Here is a 12,906-nt window from a genome sequence, read left to right as displayed (position 1 = left end):
AGAGTTCTTCTAGTTAAGGAAGTAGTAATTGAGAGAGAATATTATAAAATATAATGGAAGATGAGAGCTTGAAATAGTAAAATTACTGCAATATTAATTGACTAGCTAATGTTTTGATGAGGTTGAACAGCTGGAACACATTGAGTGAAAGTGATAGTGTGTCTGTTTTTCTGGATGAATACATCTTTAGTCCTTGGCATTATTAAAGCTCTGTCTTGCAGAAGATTGGATTTTTCCTGAGAAAACTAGGGACTAATCTGGAGTTACCTTTAAGTAGAGAGATTCTGTTTTGCAAGGAAGAAACCTTGAAGGAGAAATGCTTATTTTTGATCTATATTTCCACCTGCTTGACATTTATATTTAGAAATATATTGGAAGTTATCTGCTAGGGTACATTAAGGAGACCCTGATGAAGCAAAAACCTGTAACTAGTCTCTTACATTCTCTTAAGATATTACATAAGATAAAGCATGGTAGTGCATATATTCTCTAGATTTTCTTAAACAGATAATGTATTTACATTTGGGTGACACTTCTGTCCAAATTAACAGAGTATCATGACAGAATTTGCAATAATAGCTAAATAGCTGACTAAATTATTTGTCAGGGGCAGTATAAATGGAAGTGTTCTTGGTTTGAGGTACAAGAGAAGTAGGGTTTATGTCTGTGTGTGCATACATTATGATCTCTATTTCTAAACATAAATATGACTCAATGTCAGGGATTGAGGAGTTTCTAGGAATAGTTGCTTTGGGTCATTGTCTATATGTTAAAAAGCAGACAACAAGCAGTAACGTGTTACTAACTCCAATCCCAAAGCCTTACTCATGAGGGGACCAGACGGGTATATTTTCTCAGCTCGCTGGTACAATAAATATGTGAAGCAGTAGAAGGTTTAGAAAGGAGAAATGGGCTGTGACTTACTCAGTGTGCTGATGATACCCATCTGTAAGTCTCTATCACATACGTTTTGGCATGGGTAGTGGAATGTCCAGATGATCTTAGAGCTTGGATGCAAACTAGCTGGTTTTGAGTCAATCCAGATAAGGCTGAGATAATGTTGATATGTTGGGCGAAGCACCTGGATGAGTTGTTGAGGATTATACTGACTCCACTAACTGAAGGAGAGCAACTGCTTTTTGTAACAATGTACTGCACCAGTTAGTGTTTTGTATCCTGGGCTGGTCTTAGATGCTCCAGGACTAGTCAAGGACAGTTACACTCACCTGCCCCGGTAAAAAGAATTTGACTTTGTTTCTCAGAGGTTGATCTTGTCAACGTTACCCTTGACTTTGTTAATTTGAGATCAGATTGCTGTAATGCACACTATAAGCAGCAACACACTCAAAGCTAGGACAGAATAATTACTTGCTGCATCAATGGAGTTTCAAGCCAGGAACATATTATACCAAAGCTCCAGGATCTACAATAGCTGTCTAACTTGTCCATGGCACTGTAATGCCTTAAAAGATCTGAATAATTGGGAGACACTTACGTGAAAAGCCACCTTCCCATGCCAGACTGCTGCAGTTGAGGTCAGCAGAGGCATTCATGCAGAGCTCCCTCATTTAAACAGGAAAGAGCTGCTAACAGATAATTTTCTCTGAGGGGGTCTTTTGCTTTGGCATTGAGCCCCTTGGGTTTCCAGAACCCAAAATAGTTAGGATAGGCCTTTTAGCATGAATTAGGCTTTCTCGCAGATATCATTACTGCTGTGGAAGGATTTTTATCTTATTATGTCTTCTGGGGCATATTTGTTTACTGATGGACTAGGGCAAGTGGTCAATTAAAATATTTATTTGAAAGTTAAGTTTATTTTGTATAAATCTAAATAAAATAGTTGAGGTGACTTTCTTCTGTTGACCATAATGTGGTGGCATGGCTGCTATTTCCAACTACATTTTGCATGAAGAAAAGGCACTATTTTGGATACCAAATCCATAGAGAAATCAATTTTTAGTTCTGACAGTTGAAACTGACATAACCCGTGAGACCATGAACTTTGATGAAGATGGGATATGAGTGAAATACAGAAGGATTTAAAAGACAAATTTTCCTCTTACCCGTGGATATTGTATGTAGATTTTCTGAGAAACTGGCTGTGTGTATAGGAGGGATAATTGGTTATGTTATTGGATATGAACTATGTATTGGACTTTGAAACCAAGATTTTCAAAAGAGATCAATGATTTTGGGTACCCAATTTAAGACCCCCTTAAAAGGGCCTATTTTTAGAAAATATTGAACACCTACCTTTTTAAAATCAGTCTCCTTTAAAGTAGCTCAAATTGGTCATGCAAAAGTTGCAGGACCCAATATCAATACCCACTTCTGAGAAGCAGTGTGGAATACCCTTTACATAAGGGTTAAATTATATGGTCTTGATGGCTGGGGAGTCTGGACCAGTGTATACAGCCTTTCACCTTTATAGCAGTGGTTTGCATTGAATCCAGGGGTATATGGTAGTGACGCAAAAACGTTACAACTTCAGCGCAGTGAAACGAGCAGTTGGTCTCAGTCCAGTTCCTAGTAGCAGTTCATATAATTAAAAAAACCCACGACTCAGGCTTTGTCTACAGTACACTACACAGCTTTTAGCAACAAGGCTATGTCGCCACAGCCGTGCTGCTAAAAGTCGTGCAGTGTAGCCACTTTTTGTCGGCTCTCCTGCTGACAAAAGACTTCAACCCCCAACAAACAGGGTTAGCTTTGTTGGCAGGAGAGTGCTCCTGCTGACAATGCTCTGTTCACACCAGCGCTTGTCAACGCAAAATTTTTGTCTTTCAGGGGTAGAGGGAGGGGAAGTTAACACCTCTGAAAGACAGAAGTTTTGTCTTTCAATTGCCAGTGTAGACATAGCCTCAGGCAGCCTTGTTGGTGATCAGAGAACCAGAACCAAACAACCAGAGACTGAATTCACTGCTATAGGTAGTCCCTTCAGGTCAAGATTGACTAGTAATGTGACACAGCTGTTCCTGTAGATATGTATCTTCTTTCTAAATAAAGGAAGGTTTTTCTCCTTGTCATCTTAAAAGGTATAATGAGCAATCATGAGAGGAAGGATGATGATCCAGTGGTAGGGCACCACTAGCTTCACACCATGTTTCAAGTCTCTGCTGTGCCCCAAACTTCTGTGTGACTGTGGGTAAGTCATTTAGGCCCAGATCCTTCAAGGTATTGAGGCTCCTCATTTCCATTCAGTGTCTTCACTGAACCACATTGGCTCCTGGTGCATATACTTAAGTGAAGTCCTGATTATTTTCAATTAGGAACTTGAAATAGCCACTCTCAAGGGCTGATGGAGGCTCATGACATTGTCAACATGAAACCCACAAACTTAGCGATGGGAGGTGGGTGTCAATTGTCACACGAGCAAGGAATCTCAACAAACTTTTTGGTTACGGGGTGGGGTGGGGGAGAGGTCGCTGAAGTTCTGTGTCGTCTTATCCTCTCTATAGTAGCAATCAAGTTTAATCTATATTGGCTTTTGCAATTAGATATTTCTTTCAATATTCTGTACTTTCCTCATGCTTATTTACTCATAATTGAATGCATTGGACAACGTTAATTTCTCTTAGATGGCTGTCTTGCAATTCTGACAGGCCTTAGTGATCTCCCATTTGGGAGATAGAAAAGATTTTCTATATGGTCATCTAATAAAATCACTATTTCCTAGTGTATATTTTTGTTAAACCTTCCTTTTTAGATGTCATGATCACACCTTTATTCTGGCAGGGAAAATTCTCAGGATCAACCTCAGTGAATAATTATTTAAAGCTTGGGTGTTTTTGAGGTTTTTTTGGTGTGCAGTTCCAAACATCTCTACCACAGGACTGAATCACTGTTGAATTATGCTACATAGAGAATGTATGCAATTAAATTGCACGGCTTTAGTGTGCAAATACTGTCCTACACTGGCCATGACCAGCTAACATGTTTCCAAACACAACTTGCTATATCTATACTAGGTGCAAATTCCTGTTTAAAATTCTTAGTGAAAACATGACCTTTCCCCCCCGCCAAGTCAGAGACATAGGCAAAAGGGTCTATCATTTCTATCCATATACAAACAGTATGTGTCAGTCCTCAGTAACCAGTATAGGCAATAGCACCACTTTCTATACACTCAAGTAAATGTACGTTTTGCATGGGCATTGTATTGGCCAAATCTCCCTGCTCCCTGATTGTTCTCAGTTGTTTGAGTTTCAGGCCTAAGTACCCAAGAATATCTGGGAAGATAAAAGTGAAGAAGTTGTTGAGTTGCAAAATTTCTCTTTAATCTTCCATTGCAGATTTTTTTTATAATAGAACCTACAGTTCCTAATTAGGATCAGGGGTCCATTGTTTTAGTCATATTACAAATGTAGTAGTAGACATGGTCCCTGCACGGAAGAACATATGATCTAAGAAAATAGGTAACAAATCTATCCTACAAGATAATACTGATTGTGAAAGGGCTTATCCTTAGAAAAATAACAGCCCTGTTTAAGGCTGAGAAAAGGAAAGGATGGAGCACAGAATGTATTTTCTTGTCAAACCAGAGAAGTTAAATTTGAATACAGTGACTGGCCTACCAGTAGAGATCAAGAAAGACAGATCCTCAGAGGTATTTAGGCTACTTCCTTGTTTGATTTCAATGGAATTTAGGAGTCTAAATACTTTGAGGATCTGGGCCAGAAAACCTTCATCTCAGGGTCTTAGCATGCCTCGCAAAGGCCTGTTGCTGGTTTTTGAGTGGGAAGCAATGGAAATATTTACCCAAACTTTTTCAAACCTAGAAGAAGGTTAAATTTCTGATTGGTTCTTATATTTTCTGTTTCATCCTTCTCTAATGGTTACCTAAGTGGTGAAAGAGAGATTTTGGAAGAGCGGAGATATAGGCTTAGTATAACTCTCACTGTATGCTTTTTAAAAACATTTGTGGGAGTTCTGGAACATTTGTTCCAAGGCTGTTCCTCTATCCCACAGAGTACATTGCAACTGTTTCACAATTTCCCCCTGTTTATGGTGTGAATCATCTCCAGAATAAGATTTCTGGATTGTCACTGTGTGTCACTCTGAAGCCTAGAATGTCTGAGTCCATGTGAAGCGATGGAAACTGCTACAAGCAAGGGTGAGAGATCTTTTTGTGCAGAATAGCCCCAGGTTCAATCACCGCTGAGATCTGCAGTCTGTCATGGTCCAAGTTTTAAGTTTTCAGCCATTTTGACTTCATGAATTATACCTGTGTGACAACAATGTACATATTTATGCCATTGTACTATGAGAGGTAACTCAACCAATTACCACCTTTTAATTACAGTTAATTTTCATGCAACCATTTAATTGGTTGTATGAGAGAGACTATGTAGATGGTAGATTACTGGCTCAATTTTCACACCCTTCCAACAAGATGAACTTTCACTATTTTTTTTTACTAATGCTGGTGCTAGGCATGTCCCAATGAAGTCTATCAAACAAACAGCAGCTGACATAAATAAGGGAGGTCCCTCTCCGATCTCTACAACTTTAGGCGTTGAGGTTTGTTTTCTTTCATTTATCTCTACTTTCCTAAATACGTAACACTGCAAAACAAACTGGGAGAGTTATTTTAAAATATCAGTTAATTTAAACTGAACAGCCTTAAATGCAGCTGGACCAAATTTTATGGAAAACTCACATTCATACAAGTCAAATTACTAACCCCGATGATTTTATAATTGACCATGTTGTAAACTTCACTTGAACTTAAAGAGAATAGCAAGCTCTCAATCCTCAGAATATTCAACTGTTTGCATGTGCAGAACTTGCCCGGAAACATCCTTTCAGAGGAGTAGTTTGGTAGTTAAGTGGTCCAGTCTAGGCTTTAAAGTTTAACACTCAGTTCAGATGAAAGTGAGAATTCACACTTCTTACTGCTTTTGTTTCAGATTGTCTGGCTGGAGATTCCAGTAGGAAAAATGCATTAGTTTACATTGGGAAGGCTATCACCACCAGTAGGGTTAAGAATGTAACTTTTAAAAAAAAGAAAGCTTAGATCCCAGAGAATACAGCAAAATCCACAAAAAGACCATATGTCCTGACCCCTTTGAATTTCTAGTGTCCCAGCACACAAGGAAGAATCCTTTTAAACCTTAAGATGTGTATTATTTCAAAGACATTTTTTCTGTATTTGAGGGTTCCTTAGTCCATCACCTGGTCTTGAGGTGACAAATGTCTGGATAATAGTAGTGAAGTCAGTATCTGAAAGAAAAGGTTTCAACTTGCTAGTCAGGCACAACTGTGGGGAAAAAAGCACATATGCAAATTATTGAATGGGGTTTTGAATTAAACCCATTATTAGCATCACAAAACATTGGGTTTCATTTTAACTAAATAATGGAATTAATAAAAAAAGTGTTTGTGGGGAAAAAAGACCCAGATCTTGCACTGTGATTTGCATATGCACAGAGGTGGATTCTAAGTCAGTGATGCAGTTTGCTTGAACAGATCACAGTGCAGGATGGGGGCCATATTTAGGAGTTGTTTGTTTATTTAGCATCAAAAAGTTTGCTGGGAGCTATATAGGCCTATGAAAAGACCAGTCTCTGTTCCCACAGCTTAAAACCTGAAGCCACGAGCCTACAAAAATGTACATATCACATGTACTTAACTTTACCCCATGTGACTAGTTCCTTTCAATTTTCATGGGACTACTTACCAGTAAGTGACTCTGTCTTTCCAGGATCATGGCCTAATCAGGCCACTTACAGACAAAGAGGGTGGGGTGTAAGAATGGACAGATTTGCGAGATTTCCCTCCTGTTCCTACTCTTTATTACACTCCACACCAGTACATCGGTAGGGTGATTTTTCAGAGGTACTGGAGCAACCTTATCTTCCATTGACTTTTGTGGGAGCATTGGCAAGGGGCGCTCAGCACCTCTAAAGTTCATGTCAACATTGTGTTCTGGTACAGGCAGGCTGTGTGTGTGTTTAAACAAACAGAAATCTTCAGGTGCCAAAGGAGAAGTTACACACAGGGGTGCTGGAACAATTTTTATAGTGGGGGTGCTGCTGCTGATGGAAACCATTTATTTGGTGTTTGTTATTACCAGGGCTTAAATTCGTAATGATTATTTCCTGGAGCCCTCTCCCATCCAGGGGGGAGCAGGTTCCCTGGGGTTCAGGGCTTCAGCCTGGCAGATTGGGAAAGGAGGTGTGCTGGGGCTCAGGGCTCCAGCCCTGGTGTAGTCTCTCCCGTGGGGCTGAGGCCCCGCCCACAAATTTGAAAATATTTATGGGTGCTCCGTTCCCGTGGGCTCTGGCTGAATTTAAGCCCTGGTTATTACTACTTCAAGCCAGGGGGTGCAACAGCACCCCTAATTCCAGCACCACTGGTTGCACATGAGGATCCCATGCCTCCTTTGTGACCCAAGGGGTTAAATAATGCAGAGCTGGGCTGGCTCAGTGAACTAAGAGTGCTCTTGGTCAGCTCTAGACAGATGCACAGGAAAGCGTGCGAGGAATTGCAGTTTGTGCAATAGCAAGAGGAGCTCTGTTACCCAGTTGGTAGGCTCAGGCTTGTGTGCGTTTCCACGTCTGTGTGGTAATGCTGGTGTTGGGGGAAGGGGCGTCACCATCTGTTCTTAATTCCCTGGTCATTGGATTAGTAGCCCTTAGTGATGAGATCAGCAGGATCAGCTTTCCCGATGGGGCACTGCACTCGCTTCAGCTGCAGGCTCTTCCCATCTGGGCTGTCTCTCTGGAGGGGAGAGACAGAAAGAGGAATCTGAGGCATGAAGTAAATTAGCCTTTGAAGGAGCAACAAAACCAGGTCTGCAGAGGGCAGGAGGACGGTGTTCAGAGGCCAGTTTTCTTTTGTGGGGAGTGACGGCACTTTTTCTGCGGGAACAGTTGTGAAGTGTTTCCTGGCTATGCTGGGTTGCTTCGATTTTCTATTACAAGCTTGTATCCTACTGAGTAAGGAAGTGTCTTTTCCCCGTCTTTCCTCTGGCTTGTATGTTTGGAGCCCCAGCACACATTACACAGATGTGGCTCTCTCACACTTCGTTAAGCAGCCTTCAACTAGATCTTTGCTTTTAAACCTGTCTCTTCGGAAGGTTTGCTTGTGCTAAACTACAGCTGCCAGCGTTTGGAAGCTTAGATCGGTTGCCGTTCAAGAGGAAAATATTGTTTAAGGAAATACTTTTGCGAGTCACAGCTCCTTTTTCTGTTTTGTTTACTTGTGGTTCGACCTTTCCCTCTGGATTTTTGTATTCCCATAACGGACCAGCCTAAGAGGTGCTTTAATATTTTTATGGTAAGTTCTTGAAAGGTGGATGTTTTCCACTGATTACGAATGTTGTTTTATTCCGTGATATGTTTAGTGATGTACGTTTTCGAAACAGTGGCTACAAGTTTAGAAACTAGTATTTAAAATCGAACAACAACAAACCCCAGTATCTGTGGTTGAAATAATATTAATACACATTCTTCTGCCTTTCAGCAATGCTTGTAAAATTCATGTTTAATTGTGGTCTTGATTTTCACAAAAACAACAACAAAAATGTGAAAAACAAACAAAACTCCATACATTTATGCTGCCTGGCTGTGAACCTAGATGTTGGTGGGGTTCAAACAATCCCAGTGTAAACAAAAATTTGTGCATAGGGCAGATTGTGATGCATCTATCAGTGCAATATTTTTAGACATTTAGAAAATGACTTTTAGAGGCAAAAGAGGAGACTTCAGCTGAGCTACTTAGAAAAATTTGAAATATTAAAAGTGTCTTTGGCAAAAGTAACACAAGTTATAATTTTGTTAGTAACCAAACCAAGGTTTTATGCTACGTGTGAGTTCCAGTGAAGAAATGTATTCAATCCGTTTGCCCTGTTGCTACTTTTAAAAACTTCTGGCAAGAATGTTCTTCAAAATTGGTCTGATCCTCATTTGGAATAGTAATACTTTTTGAAACCATCAAAGCTGTTGAATAATGTGTCACACTGTTTCCTATTGAATTGCTCAAGCGTAGAATCCCATTCATTCTGGAGGAGGAGGAACGTTCTAGTTTAAGATCAGTAGGTAAAGTTGATGTGACATTTGGCGTGTTAATTTAGGGGTTTTTTTCTCCCTTGTATTTTGTAAAATATACATTACACATTGCTATGGGGTGAGAAGCATCTGGAATCTAGACTTGATCAGTTATTACTTTGGTTACTAATTTGATATTGGCTGCAGCCCAGAGTGCTAGTCAAAACCAATTTTTCACAATGCTTCTATTGCCCTTGGTGACAGAAACTATCCATAACAAGATAACACTGCATTGTGAAAGAGTTTATCCTTAGAAAAATAACATCCCCTAAGGGCTGTTCCTAAGCTTGCAACTAATGTTTGTTTGGTTTGTGCAGAACATGTCAAGCCATGATGCATTTTTAATGTCCTTTCTGTAACAAAAGCAGTCTGTCAGGAACATGAGAGTTGCAGTTAGACTTATTTTGTGCTGATGACAGAATAAAGTCAAATGTTGTAAATTCATTTTTAAAAACTATTGGGCAATGGTTTTATAACGTGTACAGTGGTATTATTAACAGAAGTGTGTCCTAGTGGCTAAAGCACAAAACGGGGAGGTGGGGAACCTGGTTTAAATATGCTTGTCTCTGCCATTGATTTTGTTGTGTAACCTTGGGCAACCTCTCTGCCTCTATTTCTCCAACTGCATATCCCTACATCACAGTGGGGCTAAGGCATAATTTATTAATGCCTTTGAAGCACTTGAAGGTCTTCAGATGGATCGTACTGTAAGTACCTTTATAGCGAGCTTGTGAAACTAAGAGCTGAACTTCTGCATTTAACTGTTTAGAGGCATCCAGGAACAGTAGTTTGGCAGCTCCCTAATGCATGTGTTTTCCTGACCTTTATTTCTTCTTTCTTTACAGACTTCACTTAAATTCATCTGATATCATCAGTCTTCTTGCTCAGTATTCCTCAGTGCTTTGGTGCGATACATTGATATAAGGTTCCTTTTTGGGAAATACATTTTATAATAGTCATGCTGAGATCACTTGCACAGAGGTGCCCGAATGAAGATACAGCACCAACTAAGAAATATACACTGACTAGAGCAGACTAAAATTGCTAATTTTTGTTGAGGCTGTTATGATGGTCTTTTATGACTTCGTAAGTTTCCTGTAGCATAAGAATTGCTGAGTGATAGACCATCTCTCATGCTAGTCCACATGAAGCAACTCAATCACTTGTCAGACTTCATTGTTGCTTTGTAAACTTAGTGTAATGGATTTTCCATGTACCAAAAATACCAAAACTGAGCAAACTATTTCTGGCTTGTCTTCCTCCACAGATACTGCTTGCTCCACTTCTTTGTGTAGGTCACTAACACTCCGTCCTCTCTTCTACAGGGGAGGGAAGTGTTACAATGGAGCTTGGAGCTGTTTCATGGATTGTTCAGAGGGTTGCATGTGATGGTTATCTTGATGAGATGCTCTTGAATTTTACTGACCTTGTGACTAGCCCTTATGACTAGTTTGTTTGTTCTTAGAATGTTGCAGTAATGCACTTGGTAGGGTTAAAATCAGAATGTGGGGTTCTGAGATCTGACTAGCCTTTCACTGTTACAAGACCTTGATTAGAATGATTAGCATCCTCGTGTTAAAAACATTTCTACCAAATTCCTCTTGGCTTAAAATAAGGGCATGTTTTTACCAGGTTCAAGTCTTGTAAATCATACTGCATTTTTAGCTGTCTCTTCTACTTAGTTTGCTTGGCTGCTCTCTACAGCAATGCTGACATCCTTCACTTACAATCCCCTTGCGCTATGGCAACATTGCTTCAGTGCAAATTTAATAAGGCTTTGAAAGGAATTCTAAGAAACTGTAAATTCCAGCTTAAACAACGGTAATGTAGATGTACTGTCTTTCTTAATAGAAAATAAATAAAAGGGAAATTTAAAGGTATTTTAGTTATAACCAAGTTTCCCAAGATGGTACTTTATGTCAAAGTTTAGTGGAACTTGCAAATCCTGGCTTCAGGCCAAGGAAAGAGTTACAACATGGACGAGCAGTGCCTGGTATTCTGTGGAGATGCCTTGCTTTATTGTGTGATCTAAGACACGAACCTTGACTCATGTCTGTTGAATTGTAAAGGAGCCATGCTGACAAAACCGTCTTTAGATTAACAGTGCTAATTTAGATTTCTCTTGCTGAGCCACATAAATAAAATACACTACTAGAGTATAATGGAAAGAAAAGACCAGGTATGTAGTGAGGCAGGTGTGTGTGTGTGTGTGTTTTTTTTCTGGTTTCCATTATAAAAATTGTGTTTTAAGATTGGCCAGTTGGAACTAAAATCAATATTGTCTTATCAAAATTTAATGTAAAAGTGCTGTTTGCACACACACACAATTAAATGTTTGCTAATATTGCCATAGAATACAATACCTGAGGATTTATCTTTTAAAATGTAAACATTTGCTCTGGGTTAAAACTTGCCAGATAGGCATGCAGCAATTCTCCATAAAGGACCCTATTTTGAGAGTTTAATGTACTTGCACTACACACATCTATGTCGTATCCTTTAAAAGGTTATTTCATGTATGTTCAGACTAAGTATGATGTGGAAATGTCAAGTGGTACCATAATCTTGCAGGTGAGGTTGAACAATGGTACCCAAAACCAGTGTGATCTCTCTCTCTATCATTCGAGAAAGACTGCAACATGACAATGACTACAGTTTTTACTGTTTAAGTTAATTTCAAGACCTTAATCTAGTGCTTAGTTGTCAAAGTATCTAATAAGTGATTAATTTTCTATATTTATAATTGAAATTTGCTGGCCAGATCAGTCTCCCTGAAGATTGTGCACTAGTAGTAGTAGACTGTGCGCTCACAGTTAGTACTGCATAGGGGAAAGATATAAATGTACACCTCTACCCCGATATAATGCGGTCCGATATAATGCGAATTCGAATATAACGTGGTAAAGCAGCGTTCCAGGGTATGGGGCTGCTTTACCGCGTTATATCTGAATTCATGCTCCCGCAAGCGGTTCCTCTGCGCTCGCTCAGTACTTGCTGTGGCCCCCCCACCCCAGCTCACCTCTGCTCCACCTCCTCCCACAAGCGTGCTGCAGCTCCGCTTCTCCTCCCTCCCAGACTTGCTGCGCCAATCAAGTTGTTTGTACAATAGCAGATATTGGTGAAGAACAAATGGAGAGAGAGCTTTTTCAGCCCAATTAAGAAATCCAGCATCAAAACATTTGTTGACATGGTCAAGAAGTCCAAATTTAAGTCTGGCAAAGGAGGAACAATCACAGCAACGATCAGTCCAGAAACCGTTTTCCTCAGAGCCCCGTTCTTGGCGAGATACAGAGATAATGTTTCAATGGCACTGTGCTTAGTCCAGTAGGACCTGTGTCTATGCTCCTCTTCCATTCTGCTGGAACAATGAATTAGGGCATCAGCTTAGAAGCTCAAGCTGAAGGAATCCATGAGCTAAAAGCATGCAAAGAAGAAATGGCATTATACATCAGAGATGCAATGGCTGTCACACACATGATGGCTGGAGACAAATTCCACACATTTGGAGACCTGACTGCTGAATAAAAGGCCCTGAAAAGATTCGATAAAGCTAATTCTGTAATTCAAGTGTTTGACAGATATGACAACAGTAATTCTGTGAAAACTGCAGAATGATGGTGCCGGGCAGGGTCTAAGATTGGATGCAAGACATACCGGGTGATTAGTGGGCACCCTATACCTCCACGGAAAACGTTTCTAAATGTGTTGTCCAATAAGTTATCACTTGTAAAATTCCTTTTCCTTTGAATATATGGTTCAAAATGCACCTGGGAGTGCAGGCACAAACTCAACGCAAACACTACTGAGGCTTTTCCAGTGGTGAAATAGCAGTCCATGACCAGTAGAAGTGTATGAA

General features: G+C 39.9%; 1 protein-coding gene across 3 annotated transcripts in view; it reads left to right on the top strand.

Annotated features, from left to right (window-relative positions):
- SPSB4 (splA/ryanodine receptor domain and SOCS box containing 4) overlaps window positions 1-12,906 on the top strand; it is a 187,605-nt gene that overhangs the window by 17,424 nt on the left and 157,275 nt on the right. For 2 of the 3 annotated variants that reach the window (XM_054038752.1, XM_054038753.1), the window contains exon 1: window positions 7,552-8,280. The exons of the other annotated variant lie outside the window; for it this stretch is intronic. The gene's annotated coding sequence lies outside the window, so the exon portion shown is untranslated. Of the gene's footprint in view, window positions 1-7,551; window positions 8,281-12,906 lie in introns of those variants that run through there. 3 annotated transcript variants of the gene reach the window in all.

The sequence above is a fragment of the Malaclemys terrapin genome, chromosome 9 (assembly GCF_027887155.1).
Source record: "Malaclemys terrapin pileata isolate rMalTer1 chromosome 9, rMalTer1.hap1, whole genome shotgun sequence".
NCBI classification, from domain to species: Eukaryota; Metazoa; Chordata; order Testudines; family Emydidae; genus Malaclemys; species Malaclemys terrapin.
Note: the sequence above shows the minus strand (reverse complement) of the source record. Positions and strands in the feature narration are given on the sequence as shown.